Genomic DNA, 19,085 nt, shown 5'->3' on the forward strand with positions numbered 1-19,085 from the left:
GAGATGGGGGAGGGGGTCAGAGGAGATCCCGTGAGGCGCTCCCCCACCGAGTCCACCCAGCTAGGAGATCAACAGTCTTCTCTCTGCTGCTAGACAGAGACCTCAGAGAACCAGGCGTATTCTTTCTTTCTGTACATGCTCACAGGCCTGGTTGCTATGACTGTTGAGCAAACATGAAGAAAAATGTCAAAGCCCAGGTGCCCACCCCGGAGCAGGGTTATAGTGAGAAAAGAGGACCTGGATCCGGAGATGTTTCTCTTCACTGGAAACAAAAGGCACTAGATAGGAAGGGGCAGGTGTTTGTTAGCACAGATGTTAAACGTTGTGAAAGCTTCCGGTTGGCTGTGATTTGCCTCTGAGATGCTCTCACATGTTTTGAACTTTTGGACCAAAGCTGCTGCTGCTGTTTTTGAAGGTTCTGGACCTTTAATAGGTAAAGGCTCTCCAGAGAAAGCTGGTCACTAGGGGACCCGGCCTTGAGATCTAAAAGCTTGGCCAGACTTTGTGTCTCCTTTCTGCTTCCCAGCTGTGGATACAATGTGACCAGTCCCTCACTCTGCTGACATGGTGCTTTCCCTGAGGAGATGGACTGTATCCTTTCAAACCGTGAGCCAGAAATAAAGCCTTTCCTCCTTTAAGTTGCTTCCTGCCCAGTGTTCCGTCACATTAAGAAAAGTAACATTTGGCTCTCAACGAAGTGGTATTTTTAAGATAATTTATTTTAATTTTTGTTCTGATGCTGGGAACTCAAACCAGTACCTCCTACATACAAGGTAACCACTCTACCAACTGAACTATATACAAGCCCAACAGTGTGAACCTTACATTTGTTTTGTCCTTTTGAAATGCTCCAGGGACATTTTTTTCTTTTTTTCGGAGCTGGAGACCGAACCCAGGGCCTTGCGCTTGCTAGGCAAGCGTTCTACCACTGAGCTAAATCCCCAACCCCCCAAGGACATTTTTTTAAACTTTCCTTTCCTATGGCCTCTTTCAATTTTTTTTAAGAAAAAAAAAAGACCTTTCTTTAAAAAAAAATTTTATGTGTCTCTGAGTGGGTATGTACATGTGACTACAGTGCCCATAGAAGCCATAAAGGGGTATTGTGTCTCCTGGATCTGCAGTTATGAGCCTCAGTGAGAGCTGGGAACTGAACTCAGGTCATCTGCAAGAGCAGCAAGCCCCCTTAACCACAGAGTGGTCTTTGAACCACCCACAGCCTCGTCTGATAGCCCAAATTATACCTCCTAGCGTGGATTGATGGGCTATTAGGATTATCCTTTCCATGCGACAGAGAACTCATGATGGATTCGGCGTGTCCTGGCCCAGGCTTTATGTCCATCATGACTGTGGCCCACCCCTCAGCTTTGTCCAGTGTCTGGATGGACTCACTGGACCAGCTGCGTCCAGCCTTCCCTGACTGAGTGGGTACTATACTCATCTGTGAAAAGGGGTTTTTGTTTTGTTGTGGGTTTTATTTTTTTATGACCTGTTATTATCCCCTTAGGGTTAAGAATTTTAGGCGGCTCATTGCTTGGCCTGAGAAAGGTGCTTCTGTTTGGGGTCTACTGTGTGCTGTTTATTCGAGCGAATCTGGGGATTCTCTGCACAGCTCCACTCTCTGGCTTCACAGCCATTCTGGAGACTGTTGGAAGAGAGCGGGCCAAAGCAGAAATAAACACACCGTGAATATAACCGCTGAACTTGTCCTGCTAAATCCAAGTTAAATGCTTCTAAATGCTTCTAAAAATATATTTCTGGAAAGGTAAAGTAAGAGCCACTCACTGCCCAAGACAGAAGCTATAAAGGAGAGAAAAACCACAGTTACAGCCCCATAAAAAGATCCCAGTTGCCATCAGCGAGATGTTGAATCTGCTCCTGGTCTCACAGCAGTTTGTATATATGGACAAGACTCGGGTGACACCCTAGGCATTGGATTTTGTTTTTGTTTCGAGCCTTGCCGTTTTGTAAATATCTCTTCATGTCATTAAAGAAAGTAGAGAGACTCTCGTTTAAAAAATATTTTCAGGTGGGGGGATTTTTTTTTCAGCCTTTTTTGTTGTGGAGAAATATCTAAACATTTAAAAAACAAATTAAAAGGTAGAACAAGAACAGGAACCTTAGTCCCATTCCAACACCTGGTGTTTGAGCATTAGCAAATTGTGGACAAACATGGTTTACATCTTAAAAGAATAAAATGGTGGCTTACAACCATCTGTAACAAGATCTGATGCCCCTCTTCTGGTGTGTCTGAAGATAGCTACAATGTATATAATAAATAAATAAACCTTTTTAAAAAAGAATAAAGTTAAATAAAAATAAAAACATCTTGTTGGCTACTTATTTACTGCCTATTTTTGGAAACAAATTACAGATTTATCGCTGGGGTGGGATATTTCAGTGTAAATAATTTTAAAAGGTGTATTTTCCAATCATTAAAATAGCATTTGTTAACGCCATTTTGACAAATACTTAATAACCAGTAACTATGAAGTTGACATACAAGTTTACCCAATTAATAATAATTCTCCCTTCCCCTCTTCCTCCTCTTCCTCTTCTTTCTCTTCCTTCCTTCCTTCCTTCCTTCCTTCCTTCCTTCCTTCCTTTCTCTTCAGACAGGGTCTTATGTAGCCCAGGTTGGCCTCAAATTCACCACATAGCTACAAATGATCTTGAAGTACTCCTGCGTCTTGCCTGCTGGAATGGCGGGTGTGAACTATGACATGTGGTTTATGCCATGATGGGGATTGAACCCACGGCCTCATGCGCCTTACCCACAAGCCATGCTCTCAGTCCCCCCTGTAATTTATTTATTGAAGAAACCTGGTCATTTGCTCTTCAGTTTCCCACCATCTGGATCTTGATGGCCACATTCCTGTGGTGTTATTTAATGTACTCCTCTGGCCCCGTCGGTCCCATAATTGGTGGGTGGACGTAAACGCCTGGTGACATTCAGGTTTGGTTTGGGGAAGTGGGGGGAGGGGGTAAGAATACTGTTGCAGGGTAGGGCATTGGCCACAGAATAAATGTGTTTCTTTCTGTGGTAGCAGCGTGATCATGATGGCCTCACATGTGACTTTAATGGAGATCTGTAAAATGAGGAGGTTGTAATGTCTGCTTTTCCTTGCAGGCTAGGGTAGCACAGAGAGGAGTTCCCATCAGCAACCGTTCACTCACCTGGGAGGAATTCTTTAGGTCCTTCCTTTTTATCTACCATTTTTCAAAATAATGGGTTTGTTCTCAGGCGTCCCCCAGAGGCAACCACGGAGTGCTGTCCTTAGTACCATGATGACCTCATGGGATTAAACTGATCTGGTACATTTCAACTCACTGCAGTTACTCTTAGCCGTGCTTAGTGAGGTCTTACCTTAAGCCCGTGGGAGCTCTGTGGCAACTCGAGTCCTTTACACAGGACTTCAGTCTTGTTTGATAGTTTCTTTGCTTGCACAGTGACATGCTTGTCTAGTTTTGTTGCTACAACATATTACCTAAGACCGGGTAATTTACAAAGAATACAGGTTTGTTTGCCATACTGTTAAGGAGGTGTGAAGTCCTGAGATGTAATGCGGATTTCTGTCTGAAGCTGATTTAAAAACAAAAACAAAAAAATCACTGCATCGTAATGGGTAGGGACATCATCACATAGAAGAACAAAATAAGCGAGCTACCTAAGTGTCGTAGTGAACCCTCAGCCCCAGTAAGCCCATAGAAAGAACGACAACTCAGTTACAGTATTTATAAGCTGCGTGCACAGACCGGGCAGATTCACCACAGCACTCCTCTGTCCCCAGCTAGGAGACCCTCGCTACTTGCCGCTTCTCCAGGACACATGGTTCTGTGTCCCGCGCTACGTCTCGCCAGCAGGAACGACGCGGCACACACAGGATCCTACTGCAGAAAAGCTTTAATGCGTCTTGAGAGGGAGAGCATAAGCTTACAATGTGGAGACGCCGAGTGAGGAATAACCGTCCCTTATATAGGAAACTATCCTCGCCTAGGACGTGTCACTCTCTGACTGGTCGCTGCCAATTATGCCAGATGACGTACCAAAGCGTACGTGTCCCTTTGAGTAGGGAAGTTACCAGGCGCCTGCGTATTGCCCTTTTTACTAGGTGCGTTCTGCCGGATGCCGGGGCCATCTTGTAATGGAGTATGTGAGGACAGCTCCTCACATATGTGAGGACAGCTCCTCGGACAGCTCCTCACAGTTCTGCCTCATCTTCCTTCCACCTCCTCTTCCTCCACCTTCTTCCTCTCTCTTTCCCTCCCTTCCCCTACTCTCTAAAACCTCCAGCCCCACCTTTCCCTTCCACTACCCAGTCACAGGCAGTGATGAGTTAAAATGGGGAGAAGGTTCACATGAAATCACCTGAGTATGTGATCCACTCCTTGCCATAGGGGCAGAATTAACATCAAAGCACAAACAGCACCAGAGACAACACCTAAATCACTCCTTTTTCTTTTCTCTGCCAACGCCTCCTCCTCCTCCTCCTCCTCCTCCTTTAAAAGTCACCAGAGAGCCCCTCCCTCGTGATCTCGGCTAACCCTAAAGATCTTTTATGGTGCTTAGCTTTAACTGCTAGTTTGACACAACCTAGAATCGCCTAGGAGGAGACTATCAGTGGGGGACTGTCTACATTGTGCAAGGAAGTGGGCGTTCCTGTGGGGCAGTGATCTTAACTAAATTTAGTGATGTGGGAAGACTCAGCCTCCTGTGGGCGGTACCATTCCCTAGACGTGAGAATGGAGAAATTGGGCCAGAGAGCATGCATGCGTTCGTCTCTCTCTGCTCTCGACTGCAGGTGTGGTGTGACTAGCCTTTTAAGTTCCTGCCTCGGCTCCCCGACCACAGTAAACTGTACCCTGGAATGAATGGTAAGGTGAAATTACTGCCTTTCCTTCCCTAAGCTGGTTTTAGACAGGGTATTTCGCCATGACCACGTACCATAGGCCAAACCATCCCCCCCGAAGGCCTCCGCTCTGAAGAACATAAGGTGCTGGGGATTTGCTTTCCAAAACTGTGGAGGATACATTCGAGTTCATCTTGTATATTGCTAGAGAGGAAATATGTAAGAGACCACAATGGGGGTACTCTAAGTACCTGCTTGATACCTACAGGCCTGTCCAAGTACAGAAACGGAAAATGTTTGCTGTTCCTTTTCAAACTGGAGTGTTCCCCCAAGTGCCTGTCATGGTTCTCAATCAGTGACCTTGCCAAAAACCCTGCCTCTGACAAAACCAACCTAATTTATTCACTTTGTCCCACGGCAGTGCCAGAACAAATGTGTCAACACTCCTTCTTACAGTCTGGTTACTGAAAAGTAACTGGTTCAAGTGTTTGCGGTTTCCCCCCTTGTCTTTGTGAGCTTTCGTTTGTTCGTTCATTTGTTTGTTTGTTTGTTTGTTTGGGGGATGAGGGTGTGACATTAAGGAACACCTTTGTAATAAGATCATGGTATTCCCTTATTGGAGATAGATGTCCTCAACCTTTGGACACCATAAAGATCCCATTGGAAACCTCGGAATCTCTCTGTTATTAGGAAGAGCACTGCCATGGACATCTGTGCTTTGCATGTTTCTTTCTGATCAGTTTTGTGGCCAGGCTGTTCAAAGGGGAGTGGGACAGTCAACAGCCTGGAACATGTGCCTAATGCCTTCTCCAGAACAATCTACGTTTATGGAAAGGCCTGCAGCTCCACACTCCAATCAATGTTTTTTTCATTATCATTAAAAGCAGGGCAGCTCAGTGCTGCAAACGAACCCAGGAAGGATGCTCTTGGTAATTGCTGTAGCCTAGGACTGTCCACCATGTCCTTAGACAAAGCGTTTCTATTCTGAATTGTCTTTGCAGTGTGAGGCCAGGACACTTAGTGTCTTGTTTCATTTTTAAATTACATTGCATTTGCTTTGTATAAGCAAGAGGCCATGTTGGCGTGAAGGTCAGAGAACTTTGAAGAGTCAGTTCTCTCCTTCCACTGTGTGTGTTCCAGGGTTTGTACTTGGGTCATCAGGTCTTCCCATCAGCCCCTAGTGTTTTCTCAGTGCTTTCCCATAGGGTTTTGCCGAGTTGCCCAGGTTTGTTTCCAAGTCATAAGCTGAGGTCATCCTCATGCCTCAGTCTTCCGAGTAGCTGGGAATATAGGTGTCCAGCTTAATCTGGGAAATGCCTTTAGTGACAAAAGGAGGCTGCTTTCTGTTATATTTATTGAAACAGTTTTTCCTTTTTTTATTCGCCTTGCAATTTTTATGACATATATTGGAATTTTTAAAACTAATTCCATTTGTTGATCTGTTTCTCCCATTGCTCTTGTGCACTTAGAAAACCCAGCCCCATCTGATAGCTGTTAAGTGTTTTCCTGTGTGTGCTTCTACTTGGTGTAAGACTTTATTTAATTTTTTTTCTACTTTTATGATTTTTTCCACTTTTATTGTTTATTTCCTTAGAAAATTGCAAAAGCAATACACATTTGTTGAAGTTATAAAAGCTTAGGAAAATATAAAAGGCTTCATTTATTTTTATATTTAGCGTGTGTGTATATACATGAGAGAGAGAGGGAGAGGGAGGGGGAGACAGAGGGGGAGGGGAGAGGGGGGGAGGGGGAGGGGGAGAGGGAGAGGGAGAGAGAGAGAGAACTGAAGCCCAGGGCTTTGGTCTGCCGGAGTACTTAACCACTGAGCTATCCCAGTTCTGAATCCTTTTGTTAATCCTACAATTTATTATGGCGTAAAGACCAGGGAGAGGCCCTGACTTGAAGGTCTTCCAAATACCCAGTCATCCATCTCCATTTGCTAAACAATCCGTTTTGCTCCCATAGTGTGTGCAAAATGGTTTGGTGCTTGAACCACTCTTCAAAATTGGCCGTGTTTGCCAACGTGCCTCAGCCATGCTGTTATGTAACTCTCCTTCTTTCTTGTTATTTTTCTTTTTTGAAAATATCTTTAGCTGTCCTTGCCTGTTTATTCTCCTAAACAAACAGGCGCATTATTTTGTCAAGTTAGAGCATCTGGGTGATCTATGGTGGAGACAGCTCTCGAGGGGACGGGCTTCCTTTCGATGCTAAGCAGAAGCAAGTTGCCGAGAAGCTGTGAGGCAGCTTCCCGTGGCTCTCACAGCAGAACTAGGCAGGGGTACAGCCATCCAGGTGCTGCCACCTGCATACAGTCCCTGAGAGGACTCAAGCTAGTCTGAATCCTCAGAGGAGCAATGGTAAGTGGGAGGCTGTTAGAGTTTGGGTCTCTGGTGTCTCCTGAGGGGCTGTGAGTTGAAGCCCAGCCTCCAGTGCAGCCGAGGGTCCTCAGAAGGTGTTTGTCTCATGAGGGATCTGACCTCACCAAGGAATGAACCTGTAGTGGATTGGTAGCTTACTGAGCATGGAGACCACGGCTTTATTGTAGCAGTGAGCTCTCTCTTTGCACCCTGGTCACCCTTAAGGTGAGCGGCTTCCTCACTCTACATCCTTAACACCATGAAGCTCTATCTCACAATGGTTCCTAAAGCATTCAAGCCAACCGTCAGGGCAGCCATGATCAGAAACCTCTGATCTATGGGTCAATGAAAGCCTTTCCTACATCAGTTGACCTCCCTCAAGCATTTTGTCACAGTATCAGGAAGCTGACTAATGCAGATGAGGCTGAGTCATTGGATATGTCAGCCTTACAAGGAATTAATGGATCTCTCTTGGAACCATGGTTAGCTCCCTCAAGATGGAGTTGTTATAAAACAGAAGGACAAGGCTGGCCTGAGGTATCTGCTCCTGTCTTCCTGTCTTACCAAGAGATCTCATCTAAGCAACGTCTCCCTACTGTGATCTTCACCAGAGCTGAGCAGAAGCCAGTGTCCTGCTCTTGTGCCTCTAGAACTGTGAACTAAATGAACATTTAAAAATAATTATCTAGCCTCAACTACTTTATTATAGCAATAGAAAATGGAGTAGATTTGCCAAGCAATCTTAGCCTTTCTGGGTTGGCATGGGAAAGAAGGAAGATGCTATGTTTAGATAGTGAGGCCGAAGAAGGGGATTTAGGCTAACCTCGTATGTCTACCTCTGTCCAAACACGTCAAATGAACGGTTCCAGACGCAAGCAATCACTAAGCTTTAAATAGATTTTATTACCTTGTGTTGTCATTGTTGTTGTGCTTTCATACTAATTTAATCCTGCACTGTACTAGATGTATACATTTTAATATAGGTAAATATATATAGGGGAAAACATGCTCTAATGGGGTTTGGTCCTCTCGTGGGTTTAAAGCATCTTGTAAATCATCCTCCATGGAAAAAGGGGGCTGAAGAGATGGCTCAGTGGTTAAAGGCATTTGCTGCTCCTTTAGATCTGAATTTTGTTCCCAGCACCCACATGATGGCTCACAATTCATAATTCCAGCTTCAGGGGATCTAATACTCTCTTCTGACCTCTATACCCCTGCAAATGCAAACACACACACACACACACACACACACACACACACACACACACACACACACACACACACAGAGAGAGAGAGAGAGAGAGAGAGAGAGAGAGAGAGAGAGAGAGAGAGAGAGAGAGAGATCTTGGGAATGCTGGTGTGAGGCTCTTGTGGGATACTAGTGGTTCAGACACAAGCCCTAGTTAAGCACCTGGAGACACACATGGGAAACCAGAACCATGAGACTGCATAACCTTCATAATAGTCGGTTTATCAACAGCCAAGTGCCAACTAATCAGTGATTTCCATGCATTTACACATCACAAGAACCGGGTCAGAAATCATCCTCCACCACTGAGGCAGGCAGGGGCTCAGTCAAACCCCAGAGCTCACTGGTGTGTGGTCAGTCTTCCTAGCTGGATTGTTTGGGGAGATCCCCTGTCTCTCTCTGCCTTCTGAGCCTTGAATGACAGGCAGGCTGACACACCTACCTGGTGTTTACACCCGTTCTGGGGATCCAAACTCTAGCCCTCTAACCATCTCCGTAACTCTGCTTTTACAATGTTTCGTTTGTTTTAAGGATTTACATTGTTATTTCTTTGTCCGTGCATGCACGTCTCTGCGTGAGAGCACACCTAGGCATGCAGGTGCCCAGAAAGTCAGCATAGGCTGTCCAGTTCCCTTGAGCTGGAGTTACAGGTTGTTATGAGCCACTCAGTGTGGGTGCTGGATCCAAACTCAGGTTCTCTGTAAGAACAGTGAGTGTTCTTTGCTGCTGAGCCCTCTCCAGACCCTTCTTTTAGAATTTGCAATTTTTCTCTGACCTGACATGGATGTATATACATGGGAAATCAGTGGGGTTTGGTCCAGCCCGCTGCTACATGCCATGTTCTTTGTTAACATTTAGTTGGTGTAGGAAGAATTAACCTCTTTGTGAGAGTGTCCATGTATACGCTGTGCCTGGGTTCACTCTAATCTCCCTGGTACCGCTTGGAAGCTTAAGTTTTTTCTTTGAGTGGATATTTAATATATTTTTTCCTTTCCTAACTGATCCCTGGGCGTGTTATATTTTGAGTGACTGGAACAAAATGAAACGGGATCTTGCCTTGTGCCATATCTTGTAACTGGCTGCTGTTTCTACACAAGAAGGCTCTCAGCATACATGTTAATTTTGTAGTAACATTTTTAATGGCACGCAAAAGCTTCACAGCTGGGAGGTATCAGATGATGCCGGTGCTCATATGTGCCGTGTTGGGTTCAAATCCGTCAGAGTGTGTCAGTTCCCTGGGTGTCCATCTTGTCTTTCTGGTAAAAACATAATTCTTTCTTTTTGATTTTTTTTAAATATTAGTGTTTGTGTGCGTGCATGTGTGTATGCATGTATGTATGCATGTATGTATGTGTGTTACACATGTATGTGTGTGGCTATGCAGAAGGCAGAGGAGTTTGTCAAATATCCCACTCTATCCTCTGCCTTTTTGTCTTGAGAGAGAGTCTCTCACTGAACTTAGAGCTAGACTGGCAGTCAGCAAACCCGGCAATCCTCCTGTCTCCACTCTCCACAGTACTGGGGTTACATGTGCAATCACACCCTACTTCTTATGTGGGTACTCAGGATTCAAACGGGTCCTCATGCTCTCCCAGCAAGCGCTCTTACCCTGATTTGTCTCCCTGGCCCCACATTTTAGCTTTTGGGCAGAATACATGTATACTACCATTATTTATGGTTGCTCTGTGTGCAGCAGAACATCGGAACCAGTTTATTTTACCTGGCTGTGACTGAGTACTCACCAACGGACCTTTTCCCACCCTCCCCTCAGCTCTCCAAGCCCCCTGGCAAGCACTGTTCTTCTGTTTGCGTTTTGAGATCAACTGCCTTACGCTCTCACATGCGTGAGACCAAGCCGTACTTGTTCTTCTGGGTCTGGTTTATTTCACTTAACATAATGAACTCCAGTTCCATCCGTGCTGTCGTGAACAGTGGGGCTCCATTCCTCCTCATTAGACTGATTTATTATTTCACAACAGTACTCAATCCTTCTGTTGCTTCTGATTCTCCCCGTACTTCTTCTTTTTAAAGACGTATTTTCTTATTTATGGATGCACGTGTCTGCATGTAGGTATGTGCAAAGGCGAGGCAAGAATTGGAGTTACAGGTAGTTGTGAGCCTCCATGTGGATGCTGGGAACTGACCTCGGGCCCTCTGTATTGGTACACAGTGGTCTTGGCCGGTGATCCATCTCTTGGGCTCCTGAAGATTTCCAAGTAAACAACTACATATAAAGATGTGAGGTTTTGTGTGGTTAAAAAAAAATAGAGCATAGGTAAGAATGTTACTGATTGACCAGAAAATTGGGATGCCCAGGATGTAGCTCCCTGGTAGAATGCTTGTCTAGCATGCCCTGGGCTCAAGCCTCAGCATCACAAACATACAAATAGGGAGCCTGGGTGGGGTGGTGCTCCTGTAATCCCAGTGTTTGAGAGGTGGAGGCAGAAAGGTGGCTGGTTTAAGGAAAACAGGGGAAGAGAGGGAGGGAGGGATGGAGGGAAGGAGGAAGAGGGGGAGGGGAAGGGAGAGAGAGAGAGAGAGAGAGAGAGAGAGAGAGAGAGAGAGAATATTAAATAATCTTATGTTCCTCCTTTGAAAGAAATCCAGGCTCTTAAAATATAAATATTCGGTCAACCGACTAAATTTTCCCCCTTTCCCACTTTTTTTTTTAATAGAAAATGCTTGCTGTGAAAGCAAGATTAGTTTAATAAAAGTTGAAAATTGAACTTAAACAGGATTTAGTTTTAATCAAATAGAGCGAACTGTTTACTCCCCGACACTGTTTTTGCTCAGAATTAACTTACAAATAGCAGGTCCACAGAAATAGTTTAGGGTTAGGAAAAGGAAGCACTGGCCTTGAAGTAAGAACCCAGCCCGGGGCTAACAGCACTGTCAACTACAGGTTCTGGTCCTGACTGTCCCAAGTCAGTGCTACCTTTCTCTTCCTGCCTCAGTTTCCCCATCTTTAAAATAGGACTAATAGTAAGAAGCTAATGGAGCAAGGAGATGCAAGTGCCACCCAACCCTCCCCTCCCCAGTAAAGTCCCAAAGACAAACAAAGGCACAATCAGGAACCAAGGACTTACAGAGCATGGGTGAGGGGTTACGGGCATGAGTGTGGTGGAAAGCCTTCATCGGCATGGAGGATGCTGCATAGATGGAGTTAGTGTCCCCTCAGCCTCTATACTCACACAGCCATGTGCCACCAGGGTGGAACTTCATACAAAGAGTTGGGAGATGTGTCTGGAATCTCAGGTGAAGATTCTCCAGCCGTCCCTTCCACTCCTCCTCTGAGTTAACATCAACAGCCCACAGGCCTGACCGTAGTGGAGCCTTCAAGTGGGCACAGCCATCTGATGGACACGCCGCTGTTTTCTGCAGTTGCTGTGGGGAAACTGTAGAGAAAGCACTTAGCCTCCTTCACAGTGCAACTCCAACAATGCCTCATCCAGCATCGCTTAGTTCCGGAAACCTGACTTGGGTGGTTTGGGAAGGAAGAAACAGCAGACACATAGACAGGAAAGCTGGGATCCGGTGATGTAGCAGCGCCCGTGACTGAGCACGCAGCAACCCAGAACTTAGCACATTTAATAGATGGCTCGGGGAGGAGGAGTTAGCTAGTCTCAGGAAGAAGGGAGCAGACTCGGGCTAGGAACATCCAGGAGGAGAGAGTTGTTGTCCTGGCTTTCCCTACATTCTGTCATCATTCACACACAAGCCAGAGGAAGGCTTTGCCAACTCTCTGAGTCTGACCCAGGGAAGGATTTGCCAGTTCCCATGAGTCTGAAGTATCAGGGGCCTTGACATGGATGTACACATGTCAGCAGCACATGTTCACCCAGTGCGACCCATTACCCATGCATCATCAACAATGGTGGCTACAACTGTATTTCTCGATAAACTGAGGCTGCCCTGTTGTGCTAGGAGACAGATTATGCTCCAGGGGTAGAACCTACAGGAAGTTAAGCAGCATAGCAATGCACTGTCCTCTTGGGTGAGCGGACAGACATTACTCTGACAGCCAAGGGGTTCGGGAGAGCTTAGTTCCTTGCTGTATAGTAGCATGGATCTCAATATGTGGCATCCTGCAGCGACCCCTGTCCCCGCCATTCTAGCCATGGCTTCACTCAATCCTCGGGAAGCGAGAAAGAGAATGCAGGTAGGGAAGCACACTTCATTTTAAGATGATGCCCGGGGAACTGCATGTTTCGTTTCTATGGATGCCCAGTGACCAGAAAACAGTCACATATCCATTCCTAACTGCAAGGAAACAAGGGAAATGTAAGCTCCGCTGGATTTTCTTATTACAGAAGGAGGGCAGAATTAATTCCAGGGACAGTTGCTACTTGGAGCCCCATTCACAGTAGCTGTATACCCCATCCTACAATTCCTGCATGTGTGAGGGTAGAAGCCCCAAGGGGTAATACTGGGACTGACAAGAAAGGTCCTGCAGCCAGCAGTACACTGATCACCTAGCACTGCAAAGAAAAGGGAAATATCAGTGACCTAGCAATGTGGTGGCCATGGTTATACCACAACTGGGGTGATGTGATGACAGCATGGAGTGACATATGTATTTACTGTACTTTAAACCTTTACTTCTCCCCACTATAAAGTTTACAGTGGCATAGGCTGGGGCAGCCTCATCTATCCGGTGTTTACCACATCCATGGATAGCATCAGGGACAGTGTAGAATGATTGGCCCTCACTGTCTCCCTTTTTGGGAACTGCTCTGTGAGGTCTACGTGATGATGAAGTTGCCGGAGGGAGGGCACAGTTTGCAGACTATGTTCAGTTGTGACTCATGGCTATGTATGAAAATGACACTTCCCACCTATCACCAGATGGCCCCAACTGAATGTCTTATTTCACTGAACGGTTAGAAGGGTGTATCACTGTGCTATCCTGGCCACCTTATCTCTTCTGGGAACTGGCTTTGGGAGGAAGTGGTAGTTTGAATGAGAAAAGTCTCCATGGGATGATGTACTGAATACTTGGTCTCCAGAAAGTGGTGCTGATTGGGAAGTTATGGAACAGTACAGAGGTGAACCTTACTGGAGGAAGTACATTACTAGGAGCAGGCTTTGAGGGATTATAGCCTGATCTTCCTTCCTGTTCTCTCCCTCTGTGTCTGTCTGTCTGTCTGTCTGTCTGTCTGTTTCCCTGTCTCTGTCTTGCTGTCTCTCTCCTCGCCATCTGTCTCCCCATCTCTCTATCTCTGTGTGTGTCCCACTGTTGCTAAAACTTTTTTCCCCAGAGGGAACTGTAGACAACACCTACCCTAAGGTCCTTGTGACAAACGGATGCATGGGTCCACTACAGCTCACTCAAGGAGCTCCTTGGGCTTCCTTACAGAGCATAGGTGAGGGGCTACTTACAAGGATGTGGGTGCTCCTGCCCCAACAAGGCCACACTGGGAAGTCTACTCATCAGGGAGGATTGCTTTCTTATAGCTTCATGGTTAGAGCCTGTCCCCTAGTCTTCCCCAGCGTATACAATCTAACCCCACACCAAGGCCATGTGTAATTCAAGCAAAATTGCATATGACAGGTTGTTTGGAATGGCTGGAGAAGCAGTCAACAATTCCAGCTGGGATAATCTTTTACAAGTGGGTCCAGCTGAACTCCGCAAGATGGTGGTTGTTTGGCTTAGAGGAATCATGAGTAAAGGGGATTTCTTGTCCTGGTAAGTAGCTATGATGACAATGAGCTAGCCTTGAATCAGAGATCTGGTATTTGCCGAGGGGGTGACAGATACTGACACAGCTAGCGCTTGGCCTTCCATGCCAGTTACACAGTATGTGCGCACAAGTGTTAGCTGGTGACTTGACTGAGGTGGGTGGAAGGACAGATCATGTGGCTCCAGCGAAGCTTCATTCCCATCCCCTAGGGATGCAGAGTGCAGCCATCTTCCCTCTGTACCAGGGATGTGGACGGGATGCTGTGTGTGTAATCTTCTTAGACACCGATGAAGACCACACAACAAAGGCACCACTGTCTCTCAGGCCGCTTGTCTAATTAGGGAAAATATCAAGTGAAAAGGTGGGGAGGAAAGGGCCGGGCAGTGTGTTTGGAGTTGGAAAGCTGTGTTTAGGCCGAGCCAGTTCTGCCTTTAATTATGCTGTCTGAGTTGACTTTAATGAGCATCATTGTTAATGCCTTCATTCCAAGGAAGGGAAAATAGTACTCTTTGCATCCGAGCACATAAAACGGCCTGGCTCTTAAGCTGCACATCTGAGTGCTGGCCAGAAGCTGGGCAGCCGGCTGCTACCAGGAAACGGGAGGAACCAGGCGGACCTGGGGGCTCCCTCTTTCCCAAGACCAACTCCAAGCGGAGAACCTGTAGGAAAACAGGGCTGGCAGGTTGGGTCAGCTTCCCAGGAGCCTACCATCTCTTCACCGCGTCACTCTACCCAGGCTGCTGACACAAGAATACCTTAGATAGTGTGTTCCTTTATCTTCACTGTGACCAAATACATACCTGACAAGAAGCAAGCCAAGGAAAGAAGTATGAGTTTGTCTTAGGTTGACAGGGCACAGTCTGCCCTGGGGGAGAGAGCGAGACAACGGGAGCAATTCAGACTGTGGCCGGAGTGCAAGTGCTAGCCACAGAGCGCTGGCAACCACGCCAGGAGAGACGCTCAGCAGTTAGGAGCACTTCCTGCTCCTGCAGAGGACCAGAGTTCCTCAGACAGCTCACACCTGCCTGTCACTCCAGCTCCAGGGGATTGGACATCTTACGGCTCTGTTGGCACCAGCACTCGCATGCACGCATGCGCGCGCACACACATATTCACGATTTAAATTTAAAACTTAAAACAAAGCAAGAAAACTTTAAAAGCAATAAGAGAACAGCCAGCCTGGAAACAAAGGGGGAGGGGCCAGAATTGAGCCTGAGCTGTCACTCATAAGCCCCGCCCTCTAACATATAAGTCCCGCCCCAAGTGACAACCTACTTCCTCTAGTAAACTTCTACTTACCTGATGATTCCAGAACCTCCCCAAAGGCTTCCCCTAACTGGAGAACAAGTGTTCCAACCCAGTGTGTGGTGGAGTGCAGTTCACATTCAAACTGTAACAACTAGGCAACTTACAAACAATAGAAATTTGTTACAGTGCATTTGACTTGCGAAGTCGCCTCCATAATTAGCATTCAGTGCACATTTTTGTGCTGGTCACTTTCCCAGTGCTGCCAGCTCTTTCTTTGGGAATTGGGTTCACATGTTTTATGTCAGTTGGTGATGCTGTCCAGGATGCTTTAAGATGCCAGTTTAGGTCCAGGAATTAAGTTCACTGGTAGAACACCTGCCTGCTGGCACAAGGGCCTACAGTAAAAAATAAATAAATAAAAATGAATGTCAGTTTCATGGTTTTTCTTGTTTTAAAAAGGAGAAAACCATGCATTTTTAAAATCCTCTTAATGAGAAAAAGAAGTATGCATATGATAAGTTTAGAAATTTCAAAAGAAATCTAAAATCAACTGTAATCTTGCTAATATTGGCCTGAATCGGATCTGAACTTTTTATGTAGATATGTAACTTAACTCTTTTTCTTCCTTTCATGTATTTGTTTATTGGTGCGTGTGTACGAGGGAAGCGGGTAGATACATGCGTGGCAGATGTGGAGGTCAGAAGTCAACTCTGTGGAGTTGGTTTTCCTATTCTACCTTTCTGTGAACCCTAGGGAATCAAACTCTGATCTTTGAACTTAACCCACTGAGCCCTCTTGCTGGCTTTCTTTATTCCTTTTTAGATAGACTAAAAGTATTTGTTCACATAATGTTTTTATGCTGTGTGTCTCAGTTAGGGTTTTACTGCTGTGAACAGACACCATGACCAAGGCAACTCTTATAAGGACAACATTTAACTGGGGCTGGCTTTCAGGTTCAGAGGTTCAGTCCACTATCATCAAGGCGGGAGCATGGCAGCATCCAGGCAGGCATGGGGCAGGAGGAGCTGAGAGTTCTACATCTCCATCTGAAGGCTGCTAGCAGAATACTGACTTCCAGGCACATAGGAAGTGGGTCTGATAGCCCACACCCACAGTGACACACCTATTCCAACAGGGCTACACTTTCTAATAGTGCTACTCCCTGGGCGGAGCATATACAAAGCATCACGCCGTGTGAACACATCTGTTGAGGAACATTCTTTTCACAGAATTCATGTTTGAAATTTCAGGTTATTTCTCATCCTCTCCATTTATCCAAAATCTTCGTGCACATTTCAAGAATACTGAATAAGATAGCCCTCTACACTAGTGTTTATGCTCTAAATGTTTTAAATGTGTGTGTGCGCGCACGCGCGCGTGTGTGTGTGTGTGTGTGTATGTATGTATGTATTATGAAATTTGAGGGTTAATATGTGTCACATTTAGGTTGAATTAATGTAAGAAATGTGTGTACACATATATGCATGTACACACACACACACACACACACACACACACACACACACACACACACTTCCCTTGAGAGAGGACCCTGAACCACAGAGCAGCTATTGGTTAACAATAGCTCTGATCAGTTTCGTTTCGAACTGAAACAACAGAACATTTACTTCCTCTAAGTTCCTGTCTAGAGACTGATTTGTAGGTCACCTTGGATCCTCAGCTTCCTGGGTGAGGTCTGAGGAAGGCACCCATTAGACTGGAGCCAGCTAGAAGGAAGCAGTTCTTTGCCAATGGTTTGCGCTCAGAAGCAGTGCCATCTTGTGCTTTGGAAGGTGGTTTTCAGCTGCCCACTGTGTGCCCCCTGTGAGTGTGGTGGTGCTCAGGGTGGGAGCCGCAGGGCAGCGTAAACCAGAAATGCACGAGGGTATGAGTAAGAAGAAGCCTTATCTAGTCTTCCCTAGTCCTGGGTTTTCTCCCTGTGACGTGGGTGTGATCCTACTTCATGGTGCTGTCGGGGAAGACACACAATGATGCGTTCGAAATCAGCCTGAGTGGCACCGGAAGTTGAAGTGAACTGAGGATCCAGTGGTTGCTCAGTCCACGAGACTGGGCGTCGGAAGTCCCAGTCTGGTGCTGGGGCCCTGGGGAAGGCCTAGAGAGAGGCTGGTCCTCAGTCTGTGTGGGAAACCTAAGAAGCTGCTCCTCTTCCAGTGGAGGGAACAGGAACAGAGATGGACTGGCCAGTGGTGTAAGGTCGAGTAGCAGAAGCGACCTTCTGTGTCCTTCTCTGTGGGCTGCTGCCACCAGAAGTGGGGCCCAGATTTGGGGTGGCTCTTACCACTTCAGATAACCAATCAAGACGAGCCTCTCACAGGTGTGCCCAACTGCTTGAGTTTTCACTGATTTCAGATGTAGCCTAGTTGACAACCAAGACAGCCATCACCCCACACCAGAAACAGGAGCCCTGGGGTGCAGAGAGACCCTGCCTCGAATGAATGAGTATCAGATGATGGAGTTGGGGAAGACACCTGACGTCATCTATGGCTTCAATACATATGAAGAGGTACACACATGCACATGGACATGCACATACATGTATACACGCATACACACATGGACATGCACATACATGTATACATGCATACATGCATGGACATGCACATACATGTACACACATGCGCGCACACACACACACACACACACACACACACACACACAATTAGGTTCTTAGGGTTTAGGGTTCTCAACCTGCAGGTCATGACCCCTTTGGGGATGAATGACCCTTTCACAGAGGTCACATAAAAATCATTGGAAAACACAGATATTTACATTACAATTCATAACAGTAGCAAAATTATAGTTACAAAGTAACAATGAAAATAATTTTATGGTTGGAGTCACCACAACACGAGGAACTTTACTAAGGGTCGCAGCATTAGGAAGGTTGAGAACTACTATCTTAGAGGGAATGACTTATGATTTTGAGGATGCTTGGTTAGGTAGATTATTTTTTTAGGTACAACCCATGAAAACATTTTGAGCTTAGCCTGAAGTTTTTCCTACATAGAGGGAAGAGACAAACTGTATATAGAGAAAAATCCTTAGACACAGCATGTCTAGCATCTTTATATGTTATGGATATACACTATGTTTATATAAAGACCGTGACACAACTCAGTACTCCTTGGTCCTTACCATCGATGACTTTGTTTGTTTGTTTGTTTGTTTGTTTGTTTGTTTGGAATGCTATGGCACACATGTGGAGGTCAGGTTCTTGACCAGCTGAGCCTCCGTCCCATGTGGGTTTTCAGTTCACAGGATTGTGCGCTGAGCAGCATGAGAAGGAGAGGGGGGGAAAGGAATTACTTTATTGCTCTAAATCTTAAGCCTCTGGCCAGACTCTGCACAGAGGTGGCTGGAGGCTGCAGGGCATTTGTATGTGTGGCAGTCTTGAACCACTTTCCAAGGCAGGGACTCTTGGATCTGGTTTGGCAGAGGATGCCAGTAACGCGGCACATGGTAAGTGTTTGCACATGGGCGCTGCCTCTGTGGTGCTAATGGGCTTCAGGGACACGCTGTAGGTGGGTTGGGGTGAGGACGCGTGTGTACCAGCCTCAGCCAATTGAAGACGTGGGGCCACACAAGCCTGAGTGGATACAGCAGAGCAGACAGGATCGTGCGAGGCGGGGTGGGGGTGGGGGACCACACAGATGTGCAAGCTGCCCAAATTGTTCAGGGCCCT

General features: G+C 46.2%; 1 protein-coding gene across 1 annotated transcript in view; it reads left to right on the top strand.

The window, feature by feature from the left end:
• Window positions 1-19,085, top strand: part of Col23a1 (collagen type XXIII alpha 1 chain) — a 290,415-nt gene that overhangs the window by 99,663 nt on the left and 171,667 nt on the right.

This window comes from Rattus rattus, chromosome 9 (genome assembly GCF_011064425.1).
Source record: "Rattus rattus isolate New Zealand chromosome 9, Rrattus_CSIRO_v1, whole genome shotgun sequence".
Lineage (NCBI taxonomy): Eukaryota > Metazoa > Chordata > Mammalia > Rodentia > Muridae > Rattus > Rattus rattus.